The sequence below is a fragment of the Amblyomma maculatum genome, chromosome 5 (assembly GCF_055883805.1).
Source record: "Amblyomma maculatum isolate TAMU_Amacu chromosome 5, ASM5588380v1, whole genome shotgun sequence".
NCBI classification, from domain to species: domain Eukaryota; kingdom Metazoa; phylum Arthropoda; class Arachnida; order Ixodida; family Ixodidae; genus Amblyomma; species Amblyomma maculatum.
The window spans coordinates 83,788,094-83,801,574 of record NC_139348.1 but is presented as its reverse complement, the minus strand read 5'-3'; positions in this window follow the sequence as shown (position 1 = coordinate 83,801,574).

Sequence of the window (13,481 nt, the reverse complement as noted above, 5' to 3'; positions counted from 1 at the left end):
CTAACGTTCCCAGCTTAAGACATAACACATTTGGAAGACGTTGCCATCGCGTCAGCCGCCGCAGACCAGGACTCGCGAGTCATCATCACCGATTCGAGAGGGGCCTGCAGAAATATTAAAAAGGGGTACATTAATCTCATTGCGCTCCGCATCCTTCAAAACAGTGACTACCTCGAGGCCCCCGCGTCTCGAACTACTGTATCAGCTCCAGCTCACATGAGCCTCAAGGCAATGAAACGACAGACGCCGCCGCCCACGCGCTCACTCTCCGGGCAACGTCTTCATACCGTTTTGATACGAATCCCGAACCCAATCCGGCCGTCACGTTTCAAGAAATTACTGAACTATTTCATTTCGGCCATGCAATTTATCCCAAGCCTTGTAAGGGCCTTACAAAGGTGGAGGAATGCACACTCCTCCGTCTTTACACCGAAACGCTGCTGTGTCCGGCAGTTTTAAAACACTTTGGTTCTGCCTGTACAGGAAAATGCCCGCACTATGTGGAGACATTTTTCACATGGTATGGGCATGCCAGTCAACCCCGACCTCACTCCTAAACCCAACTCCACCCGTGAGGACTGGGAAGCGGCCCTGCTCGGCTGCTCTGATGTGGCAAGTCCGAGTCCGAGCCGCGGCGGTCTCCAATCGGCTGCTGTAATGAGGAGCCCACCTAGTGATTGTGAGAGGTTGCGCGGCTGCCTCGAGCTTCCTCCCTGAAATAAAGTTTTTCACACACACAAAGTCCCGAAGTTAACAAACGGCATCTATTATTTAATCGGAATTGCCAACTTGGAAACGTGTTTGGTGGTCCTGATGTACGCAAGCTCCGCGCCGAACAACGCTCGCACCTGCTGATGTTGGAATCCCTGGCGATAAGCACCAAGCCGTTCCCTCTCTCTCTCCAAACTCTAAGCTCCTGGTTTGAGTTATCTTTGTGCTTCTCTTCTTTCCTTTCTTCCTTCTTCCTTCTTCCTTCTTTCCTGATTTCGTAGTAGCTACTTCTGTATAACTCTGTCGTTTCGGCTCCGCCTAACCTACTTCAATTTTGCCGTTCATGCCAGTGCTGGCCCCAGCCACGTGGCCCGCACTGTAATGTCCGTCTTCGCTTCTTCCAAGGACAATATCGGCCATTTTTTCGTGCACTTGGGGAAGTTTTCCCAGCACTTTGTGATTTTCTTCTCTTAATAAACCTGATTACGTTTCTACGACTTCTAGATGCGACACTAAACCAATCTTTTCTAGTTCAAAACCTGTCTAGGCGGACACTCAAAACGCAACATCGGCACAAAAAGTGAGCGCCTTCCGCCTCCTCTATAGTGTCGAAACGTGTTTCTTTGTGACTAACCTAGCTGCACCTTACACTGAGTACACTTAACTTTTTTGGTTGCACATCTTAAGCCTATATCAACAGAACTATTTCTACTACAAATTCTCAGAATATACAGACTGCAAAAACATGACTAGCAAACATGCGCTCGAATACATTCTGCGAATGCCACTATCGAAAAAGCTAACAAGCTAACAAAATAGGTAAAGAATGAACGCCGAAAAACATAGCTGCCAGCACGAAAACCAGGCCGCTAGGACAAAGAGCTAAAATCTGTTCTTTAGGCTACATCTAAGCTATCTAGCTGAAAACTGAATAAAGGAAAAAAAAGTCATCTATTTGATGCTTTCGCAAGCTCCTACTGTCGCCAGTGCTTCCGTTTCCGGTAGCCTCGTGCAATCGAAGGAGCCATAAAACTTGCGTCCGCACCATATGGCTGTCAAGTATGTAGGTTACGTAGTCACTTTCTTAAGCCTATATCAACTGAACTATTTCTGCTACGAATTCTCAGAGTATACGAACTGCAAAGGAAAGACACGAACATGACTAGCGAACAAGCCCTCTGCTGACTGTTATCGCTCAAAGACCCCTCCGGTTGGTCGGCACGGTAGGCTCTTCGTCTGATCGCAAGCATATAGACGCTGATGCTTTGTCTCGCTCACCACTTCCAGCAGACCTTGCCACCCTCTCCGTCTTGGACTCCTTGGTGTCTTCGCTCGACGGCAGTAACATATCCGCCGATCAATGAAAGGAGCCATGTTTCGCATCTCTTATTGACTAGCTTTCCAGCCATTCGGAGATTGCTCCTTCACGTGCCCTTCGCCGTCAAGCTTCCAGCTATGGGAGTCGGGATAACCTCGTTTACCGGCCCAACTACAATTCAAGTGGACGGAGATGGCTCCTCGAGATCCCGCGCCATCTACGGACCGAAATATATACAGCTTCCCATGTTGATCCGCAGTGCAGTAACGCCTGAGTTTTCTAGATGTGCACTAAAATCCGTTATCAATACTATAGGCACGGTTTGTACAACTCTGTTAGATACCATCGATCGTGCCTGGCTTGCAATAACGCAAAGCTGCCCCTCTTCGTTCGGATAGTGGGTTAAAGCACATCATATGTCCGCTTAGACCTTTCGATCGCATTGGCATTTACCTCTATGGCCTTCTTCCGTACACAGCTGATGGCAATGGCTGGGTCACTGTCGCGGCGGTTGACCATCTGACGAGATATGCCGAAACCGCCGCGCCTTCAGCTGCAACACCCAGTGATGAGGCCGGTTTCTATTAAACTTCGTTATCCGTCACGGTGCTCCTCGCGAATCGCTGAGAGACAGAGGCCGTGCTCGCTCAGTGCAAAATCATTCACCGTACTAGCACCGCCTACCACCTGCAAGCAAATGGCCTTACTGAACGATTTAATCGCACCCTAGTCACATGCTCGCGAAGTACGTGGGATCCAATCACACTAACTAGGACATTGTCCTTCCTTGTATCACCTATGCGTACAACACTGCTACACAATCCAACACGGGTTTCTCTCCGTTTGTTTTACTTTACCGTCGGCATCTATCTGTTCGCCTTGATACTGTGCTCCCATACGACCCTGGTGCCCCTGAATGTGATACAGTTACCGAAACTGCACACTGAAGGAAAGCGCCAGATTGTCCGGTCGTTCACGAACGATTCTCAATGGCGCCACAAACATCGCCATGACACCTATCAGAAGAATGCACCACACTTCGAGCCCGGCTCACTCGTGTGGCTATGGGTTCTAACTGGTCGCTCCGGTCTCTCAACAAAACTGGTCTCCAAGTAATATGGGCCCTAGTGTGTCATCGAGCGCACTTAACCAGTCAATTATATTGTTGAGCCTCTTACGCCTTCTGATTTTCAGCGCCGTGGCCGTGAAACTGTACATGTGCATCGTCTTAAGCCGTTCTACGACTCCATTGTATCTTTGTCCCCTTAAGTCGCCAGGATGGCTCTATTTTCTCAGTGGGGAGGGGGCATTGTGAAGATGGACCCCATCGATAGACACTGACGAAGAAAAAGCAGTTGTGGAATTGCTATCGCGCAGATCGTGCCGGTCTTGAACTCCCCGCATCCTCGCCGACCACGGCGCCGTCCTCGACATCCTTCTCCTACAATGTGTATTCGATCATCAAAGACGCTGAACAGCGAATCGTTGCTCGGCAAGAAACAATATGGGCGATGTTTAGGCACATCTTATGAATGCATGACGCGAAATCCTCTATAGCTTCAACATGCTGGCTCTCTGTCTGGATCCTTGTTCACGTACCTGCAATTTGCTATTCGCAATCACTAAATACGTATTTTGTACCAATCTTATCCTACATATTCTTATAAATTTTGGATAATGCATGTTTTATATTACGCGTTTATATAATAGATCACGGGACATAATACTCTGCCCTGGTTTAAGCAGATCGCACTAGCATACCGCGTAGCAAAGGGGCACCGTGTCTAATTGGGCTCAAATTGCATTCCTAGGAGCCTTTTCGATCACACTTACTCAGCTCGGTACGAAGACCGCGTTGGTAGCGCTTGCGGAATCGGTGATGGCATATTATGTTGTGTCACCACACAGCATGATTTCCGGCCACTGCAACTAGTCAACTACCACCTGCCAGACGCATGCTCGTGATTTATTGCCCGCATTGCCACTACTGAAGCCGACAAGGCCACCGCCAGAGTTTCTCGAGTATAGGGCCAATCACAAAGCCTTATAAACTAAAATTTTACAACCAACATTTGCGTGTACTTTTTACTAGCTAAAACAGAATGTCATTCGTATCGATCAGCATCTGCTCGCTGGTATAATCTGGTTTTTTTAAAGACAAACTCTCACCGGGAACAGGTTTGCATATTTAGAGAATGTTATTTGCAGTGCTCGTGCTCAAGCCCTTATGGGTGCAGTACCTTGTTGGAAATGTTGTATATCTTTGGCTTTTTAAAGCTGTAAGATGAGTCTACGTAAAATCTCTTTGTTGCAAACCATATATTTGTATGCTGGTTTCTAACCTGTCATTTGCTTAATTATTTGAATGTCTCTTTCCTTAGAAGAAAATGAATTTACTGTAGTGTTCTAGTATCAATAAATTTCAAACATAAACATTGTACAGATGGACAACGCAGCTCAACTATCGTTAGCCGGCCTCCTCACATACCGAAAAACCACCTATACCTCCCCTGCTCCTTCATTCGTTTTACCTCTGTGTTCTCTCTCCATTTCCTGTGTAATCTATTTTCGCACCAACATTTGATAAAGCTGAGACAAAAAGTTCAGCACACAACACTCTAGCAGTCCATGCGGCCGTTTTGGATTATAGGCCGCATAATGTTAGGATTATATATTTCAGCAGTAGTGACATTCACTAAGGGGTGTTCTAAGCTTGCGTTGTTTTAGCTCCTGTCCACTTCCCACTGTGTCGGCTCAGAGCGCGATGCTCTCTCTTCAGTTTTGTTTTGGTCTGCCATTCAAGGCCAAAAGGAACCAAGGTGCATAAAGCAGATCAGATAAATAATTAACAGTGGCTCAACTAGGTTAAACCAAACGTAAAGCGGTAGCCTTCGTTATTAAATAGAATTGCAACAGTAGAAAATTGGGATGACTGGCAAGAGGCCTTTTTATACAGTGGCACACATGATTCTAGACGCCATGAATCGCGAAACTTGTGCATAAGGTTGGTCGAGATGAAGCCACTCAATAACAAGGCTAAAGGACACAGGCTCACCACATACAATGCCGATCAAGCACTTGACAGTCATGTAACAAACAAGCCTGCATAAAAGTTTAATTCCAATATAAATGCTATGAATCATGTTATGATCACTATGATGTTACCATGGCTTCGTGTTTTAACTTCAGCTTTAGTTTAGCTTAAGGTGAAATTTCCGCACAGGCATGAAGCACGGGCATTACACTGTGTTTGGCAAACAATCTTCTATGTTTAGTCTCTTGCTATTTGTTTCACAAAACGACAAACTAGATGTTCTTAAAATTCCCTCCCGAGACATGACTGCCAATTCCAGATCGACAGATCAAGCAGTCTCCCCGAATCCATTTGCTTTGCGTGTGGGTCCCCGTACCTTTTGTAATAATGTAGTTGTACTCTGTGTAATTCATCTTTATTATTTGGTCTGAACATAGTACTTTGTATGTCGACTTGACTGCGGCGTTGTCTGACGAAGGTGAATCCCCCGTCAAAATGTCAACCATATTGCTACGAACATGACGAAGCGGGCAGTAGCGTGGGGCGGAGCGCTTGCGCCAGGCCTGCTGGCCATTAAAGCATATTTCGTCTTCATGTCCTGACGTCGTTCTGCTTCTGTTGTGTCGCCGTGTTCCATCGCTTGCCATCACTCACCACATAACATTTGGTTGGAGGTGCGGTTCATCCCCATCCTCGCCCTGTCTCGTCGAAGCCAACCGTACGCCGGGTCCATCGGCCGAGAGCCCGTGGAGATCGCCGCCCAGCTTTACACAGGCCCTTTGTGCTCAGACCCGACCAGCCGCTCTCTCCAGCCCCGTCCCCAGCCTTGACCACAACACATGACGACCAGGAAGAGCCCAAAGCCAACCCGACCGACCTTACTACGAAGCGACCTCAGGACCACTCGAGCGAAGACAGCAACCCCGCCCATGCCGTTCGGCGTGTCCATGAGCCTTGGCCTTCGGCAAACGGTGAAGATTAGACCTGATGCTCCGGGGCAAGCATTCATCCCATCTTCGCATTCATTGTGATGTCCAGCGTTTTATGTCCTAATCCTGTGTCTGTGTTCATCGTCACTTCATGCAATGGATTTCTGGCAATTGATCGGGACGATCGCTCGGTGGCCCCGGGTAGTGCTACGAAGCTGACGAAGCGGGCAGTGGCGCGGGGCGGAGCGCTCGCGCCGGGCCCGCTGGTCATTAAAGCATGTTTCATCTTCATGTCATCACGTCGTTCTGTTTCTGTTGTGTCGCCGTGTTCCATCGCTTGCCATTGCTCACCACGTAACAATATTGTCCCTTTATGAGATCTGTCCTCTTCGTTATACCGGGTGTCCCGGCTAACTTGAACCAAGGGGTACAAAATAATATATTTGAGGTAGGTCAGTGAAACCAATTGCATACAACTGCCAGCCTCCTTGCGCACTACAGGCAATTTTTTGTTTTGCAATTGCTTAATACGCTAATTATGTTAATTTCTCTAATTTTTAACTATCGACTTTAGACCAAAAATGTGAATTGGAAAGTTGTAGAGCACCTTCAGAAACCTCCATTTCATTCATTGCGATAAAGAAAGTTTCACGTGTATCTTTTTTTCCGGGCTCAGAAGAAAGCCCGCGAAATACAAATAATACCACGTGACTAGTGCCTTTGTGCGCCGCGATTGTGGTGCTCTCAGTCGTGGTTTGAGCGAACGAAATTAGCTGCGGCCGTGTCTTCTTGGCCCCGTTAAAGCGGCAGGCCGATATGCCTGCCATGGCTTCTTCGCCCGCGTCAGACAGCCGGCCCACGTGACGGTGCAGTAGCAGAGAGAGCGGCGAGCCGACACCACCGAGATTGTAACAAGGCCTCCTTCTCTCCCATCAGCGAACGTCACGACAAACGGATGAGCGATAAGGTATCAGCCACTGAATCTGCGCATACATGCTTGGGTAAAGGGGCGAGATGACATCATGTGACTCGACTAAAATTAGCCCTCCACCTTCATTTGCCGGTGCTTTATCGTCATCCGCCTGTCGTGATGTAGGCTGCTGCGGTGCGCACCGGTCTGACCAAAATCGCGGTGGCGACGGGAGAGCTCGAGCTCGCTCGAACCATCGCCAACATTTCTGCCTGCCGCAGCAACGGGACCATCGGGTCACGGCCGCAGCTGATTTCGTTCGCTCAAACCACGACTGAGAGCACCACAATCGCGGCGCACAAATGCGCTAGTCACGTGGTATTTTTTGTATTTCGCGGGCTTTCTTCTGAGCCCGGAAAAAAAATACACGTGAGACTTTCTTTATCGCAATTAATGGTATGGGGGTTTCTGAAGGGGCTCTACAACTTTCCAATTCACATTTTTGGTCTAAAGTCGATATTTAATAAATTAGAGAAATTAATATAATTAGCTAATTAAGTAATTGCAAAACAAAAAATTGCCTGTAGTGCGCAAGCAGGCTGGCAGTTGTATGCAATTGGTTTCACTGACCTACCTCAAATATATTATTTTGTAACCCTTGGTTCAAGTTAGCTGGGACACCCGGTATATAGAATGATGTATACACCGTGGGCCTCCCAGCCTACTGATGCCTTCGGCACGCAAGTCTTTGCGCCGCATGGTCTCCACTCAAGCTTCCTCTCTTTATCCTGGTGGGAGAGCACTTGGGTGAGCTCAAAATGCACATTCCCGCGCTTGCGTGATATCTGATGGATTGCGGCGGGGAAGCATGATTGGGGCGGGGTAAACTGCTAACAGGGGTGTTCTCAGCAGATACGCGGCTGCGACTGAAACACGCTGCCGGCGGGCACCATTGTTGAGCTGACCCGTCACAGCCTGTCGAAGGGTTTTGAAAGAAGTCGAGAATGTGCCTTCACTCTTGACCCTGCAGCGGAGAACATCGGTGAGCAGGCTCAAAACGGAGCCTGTTGCTGTATTCGGCGTAAGTTGCTGCCTCCCGCGAACTGTGTTTGTACCAGGAAATGTATTTTTAGCGTGAGGCTTCCTTTCCCGGCAGCCAGACCCGCGTTAAAGGCGTCGTTTTGGGCATTGTTTCGCGAATGTGTTAGTTGCAATACCTGTCTAGCTGTCGTGCACGAGATCTGTGCGCTTATGCGTTCCTTATTATTATAACAGATGTATGAGGAGGGAAAATTGATATGGAAATCTTTGGTGGTGAATAGCAATGAATAAAAGTTATATCATAGATAGAGTTAATGAATAATTATAATGGCAATCAAATGACTACTGAACGATCAATAAGTTAAAAGACAACTTGTAATGACCACTACTGAATAAAAGCAAGTAAACGTGCTTAGCTAAGAGTTGTAGTTATTACCATAACTTGGCATATGGGGGGGGGGGATACGCATGATCCATTATGACTATGAAAGGACCAATATGTCAAACGGAGACTTGTAATGGCTGCAGCTGACAGGAAATGACCAAATATACCTGACTAAGAGTGTTAATGGCTACAATCACTAGGCTTAACTCAGCATTACTATTGAACGTGCAATATGTAAAACAACTACTAAATGAAATAAATACAGGTAAAGAGAAAGATGAAAACAGAACTTAGTAAAACGAAAGAGGCAATTTATAGGAAAAGAGGGAGAGGCAACAGTTGAGAGCCAAATAGTAACAAGAAAAAGAGGGACTGGCAAACGCTGAGACCAAACGATGAGGCAAATGATAGCAGGGGAAGGCAGGCTTTTGCTGTTTTCTTAACATATCTAACAGACGCTTTAAATTTGTGTTGCCTGGTAATAAACCGGTGTTTTATCTCTAATTCTAGTGGCGTTTTACTCATTGGGTTGGCTCACGAATGCAATTCTTTGTTGATTTACTTTCAATACATAAACACACCGAACCAATATAAGTACACAAAACGTACTTACCACCCACGTAGTGTTAACAGATATGCTGGCCATGCAGTTCTCAACCATAGCGCAGGTGTAGAGGAAATACTGCGTAAATATGTATTCATAATTTTTTCTCTGATCACATTGTCATGCAATCAGTACTGCAGAGCATTAGAAAATGAGATTAACTCTATATTCATAAACATTCTAAATCAAGAGAGCGACACGACAAAGGTTTTGAATTGAGGCAACATGATGGTTTCATTGCACAGTAAACAAAGCAGGCATGAGTGGCAACAGATATCACATTTTTTGCTGAGATGTGTGAAGAGGAAATTGCCGCCCCCGAAGTAATCATGAAAATCACGCCCCCAAAGTAATCACGTTGTTTGACTTTGCTTTTTCCACGTTGTTCTGATTGCGCTTTTGCTATGATGATAACTCGGAACTGCTAGTTGTGTAATGTTTTAAATTCCCCTTAAGCATTGATTGCCTCTGAAGTCCGTCGGTTGTTAAGGCGACGGTAGTGCTGGCAATGATTATGCTTGTGTTTCTAGATTACTGGTTTTGGTCGATTAGGAGTATATATTACGGCCTTTTTTTCCACAACAATTCAGTTGGTAGTAGTAACCCAGTGATTTGAGCTAGCTGGATCATCTTCGATATTTTACCGGCGCGGCGACAGGGGACGACAACGATTTGCGCTAGCTGGTTCATCTTCGATATTTTACCGGCACGGCGACAGGTGAGAAGGGATAGCGCATGCGCTTCAGGTTGTCATGTAAAAATATATTTCCTTGTATGTTTCATTAAGCCTTCAGTTGTTAGTCCGAGCGCTTGTCTTACCGTCTCTTCTTGTTCCTCGTCCCCGGTCGCCGCGCCGGTAAAATGTCAGTTGGTAGTCTGCGCTAGTCCAGTTTTCTGTGTGTTACTTGTGTCCTGGTTTTTCGCTATCCTCTTCTGCACAATGCTTCAACTACTCACCCACACGAACGTATTGACCAGATTGAAGGTTTGAGCCAGCACAATTTGGAGGTCACCATTGGGTTCGATATATTTGATGTAGGTTTATATTGTCACTTGGTGGTGACGAGGTCGATGACACAGATGAAGAATCGCACTGAAGAAACTCATTATTGGGCTGACTTGCGCCCCGCAAACGAACTGAGCGACTCGGCGGCGGCAATAGCAACAAACGCGTTCGTCGATCGTCGAACAAAGAATGCCCGTCACACTCGTCAACACTCAATTTAAAGGCTGTTCAGAACAATCTAGATAACGTCGCAAAGAGCTACCCGCACAGGCTGGAACATTGTAGAAAGACACACGAGTGGCCGGAATCTTCGGAATAGATCTCGGTGCATCTTGCGCTACAACGAAAACTGATAAAGGTGTGATCGCGACATCGAGCATTAACAAACAAAGAATACGGAACTGATACGCGATCCAGAATCAGAGTGATAAGGCCGTATGCCGGCGGCTGTTAAAAACAACAGATACTGTTGTGAAGGTTTCGCGGCAATATCATTCTTGTTTAAATTAAATTACGGGTGTCACGCATCCACCGACTACTTCCACGGACGCTTGTTTCCACAATAGACTTCTAATGCATGTCTACAAAAATTGCGTCGTCCAGAGTAGTGTCATATTCCACCTACGAAGGTTGGCAAGAGGAAAAGGAAGAGCCGGAAATATTTTGTTTATTCTAAGAGCACGGCTCTTTGGCGCCCTTTCGTGCGTTTAGTTGCGTCGACGTTGTCTCTTGTAATCAGCTCTATAAACAATGTCTCCACTGGGATTTAAACCTCTCATTCCTTGAAATCCAAGTGGAATGCTTTAACCTACTGCACCGCTTTTTTTCTTTATTGATATATGTACATAATTACAAAATATACAGCACATATGTAGTTACAATTTTGTCATGTCGCTTAATTTGTGCTGACCTTCTAAACACCAACTTCGATAATGTCGATAATGCATAGCACTGCGCCATACAGAGTACAGTCCCAACCTGATTATGGTATCGTATGGTACTGTATGGTCGCGAAATGGCAAGAACCTTTTTTTTTTTTTTTTTGTTCGAAGCTAAGCCCCCGAGGGAGCACTACAGCAGGGTTAGCAGAGCCTCTTCCAAACACACACCCCTGAAAGAGCCGGGCGCCAGGCCGGGGGACGCTTGTACCCAATTTTACCTTGCGGTGTCAGAGAAAGCATATTCTGAATGGTACGCTTTAACACGTCCCAAAAACACGCCGTTACTACAATCTGTTAAAATGCCTTCAATTGTTTCTGCTCTGCAATTGTTTCTACACAAATAGTGTCTTCTCAGCCAGTTCTTTCTGAGCCAAGGGCCACGCAACCGGTTGAACTTCCTTTGTCTGTCGTTGCTGCCAATCGAGCTGATAGGCACAGTGCTCTCGCCACCAGAATCCCACCAGAGCCGTGCACAAATTTCGCATTAGGAAGTAACGTAATCGTCCGCAATAACGTTTCAAGTGAAAACAAAAACGAAAAACGAATACGCTTTTATGATATTCTGCAGAAAGTTTTTTAAAGGATTGATGGTGGGCAGTGGCGGAGATCGGAGACAAATGCAGAAAATGAAATTTTTCCCTTCCCTTTTGCCACCACGCATCAATCGCATCCCTAATTTTCGCCACCCTTTTGTCAATACTCATGAATCTGGTTGGTTTGTGGAATTTAACGTCCCAAAGCCTCAGGCTATGAGAGACGCCGTAGTGGAAGACTCCGGAAATTTCGACTACCTTGGGTTCTTTACCGTGCACTGACATCGCACAGCATACACGCACCTTGTTTTTCGCCTCCTTTGAAAAGCGGGCGCCGAGGCCGGGATTCGCCCTCGCATCCTCGGGAAGAGTAGTCGAGTGCCGTAACCGCTGCGCTACCCTGGCGGGGCAATACTTATGGATCTGTGACTATTTTCACAGGTACTATGGCAATGTTAATTTCAAAAATTGCCAATATCTGATAACAGCCATCAAAAGCGCCTCAAAATATAGTTACCCAACAAGTGCACGTTGTCCTTTTTAAATGCACCCACATTCAAGTGCAAATTCGCAACGTATGACTAAAGGAAATACGTCAGTATGTAATTATAAACGTGTGCTTATTCCTGAGTGATGCGTACACATATTTGTTGATTTCACGCCGTATTGTGTACAATACCTCACAGCAGTGTTATTTGTTGCTGAGCCTTTAGAATTGTTCTTTATAATAAACTACTTAGCGTATGGAATAACGTGAGTAATGGACCCGTGCTGAGAGTCTACTCGTCCTAAAATCAGGTAGGAAGAAGCATTGTTCGATTGTATGCACTGACCAAGATTTCTTCTTATTCCTAAAAATTCATCTTATCTCGAGCTTTCTTGTGTTTGTTTGCCCTATCGTGCATCGTGTTGAACTGACGCTGTTTTTCTAATCATGAGTACAAATTTAATGTGTATAAAACACTGTTTCACTTTAGTAAACATAATATTCATTGAAAGAGTTGAATGGCCCAGTTGGCAGAGTATCTGGCTCTCAAAAATGATTTGTCATCAAATCACGCAGGGTGACTGAAAAACTAATTCTTTGGTAAAAAAATAATTTTAACGGTGATTAATATATGGCATTACTTTATATGCGATATTTGTATGGCGATTATTTATTTGGCAGTTTACGCCATTCAGTACCTCGTCAGTTTTCGCAGCAACTTCTTGTGATGATTGAAATTTACGTAAGGATTCTAGAGCAGAGAACTCAAGAATTTCTGACCAATCAGGATTTTAGTGACACGACAGCTGATGGCGAGAGGTTAACGACAAGTATTTGGCTCAGTGGGAGCCTTGAAGCTATTTCTTTACAATATTTGCGGACTAGGAATATTTAGAGAACTCAAAAGCAAGAAAAGCATAACGATAACTCATTGTTATTGCAAAGTGGTAATTGAGATCTAGATTTTTAACGCAACGGAATTGAAGAGCTCGCTATCCAGGAAAACCGGCCTTATTGTTGTGCTCACAAAATAGCGAGCACAGCGCAAGCAGTAGCTGGCTGCTCTCATTGTCACTCACTGATTCTTCCGTTGTTTTCGCCAATCATATCAGAAAGTTCGGATGTGCTGCGAGCGCTGGTTGCTCATTTTACTTTGACTTATAAAAACCGTCCAGTGCTTCTGGATGTATTGTAAACCGCGCCACTAAAGAAAACGTGGATAAAGCGTCGCTGATATGGCGCTCGATGACCTGTGTTGTAGTCTTAAAAACGGAGCCTAAATGTGTCCCAAAATGTTTATACAATATGTTTCTTCAAAAAAGCTTGCGTAGCTTGCTGGTTTGGAGAGCTCAGGCTAATGGGTTTCACAAAAAGCATTCAGTTAACATATATAGCAATGAAATATTGGTTGCTAATACTCTAGAGAGTCAGAGAAATAGCCCACGTTGCTGCTATTCTAGTGGAAATTAAGAAGAAGAAATGGGCATCGGCAGGACATGTAGTGCGAAGAAAGGATAACCAATGGTCTCTTAGGATAAACTAAACTGCAAGGGAAGGAAAGCGTAGCAGGTGGCGGCAGAAT